Raw genomic sequence first — 448 nt, forward strand, 5'->3', positions numbered from 1 at the left:
TATGTGTGTGTGTGTGTGTGTGTGTGTGTGTGTGTGTGTGAGTATATATATGCGTGTGTGTCATTGTGTTTGTTTGTTTGTTTATGCCCCCATAAATTAGAAGTTCAGACTTAAAGAAAAAATAGTCCTGGGATCAATTTGTTTGACTCCATCTTTCAAGGTAGTGCTCCAGTATGACCACAATCTAATGACTGAAACAAGACACACACACACACACACTCACACAAACACACTCACACTCACACATTTTCACACACACACACTCACACAATTACACACACTCACTCATACACACACACACACTCACACATTTACACACACTCACACATTTACACACACTCACACATTTACACACACACACACACCAAAATAACTTCAAACAAACAAAACTGACTACTACCGACCGAACAACCCATAAACACACATTAATGTCACTTTCCCCACCACC

This window comes from Octopus bimaculoides, chromosome 23 (genome assembly GCF_001194135.2).
Source record: "Octopus bimaculoides isolate UCB-OBI-ISO-001 chromosome 23, ASM119413v2, whole genome shotgun sequence".
Classification (NCBI taxonomy): domain Eukaryota; kingdom Metazoa; phylum Mollusca; class Cephalopoda; order Octopoda; family Octopodidae; genus Octopus; species Octopus bimaculoides.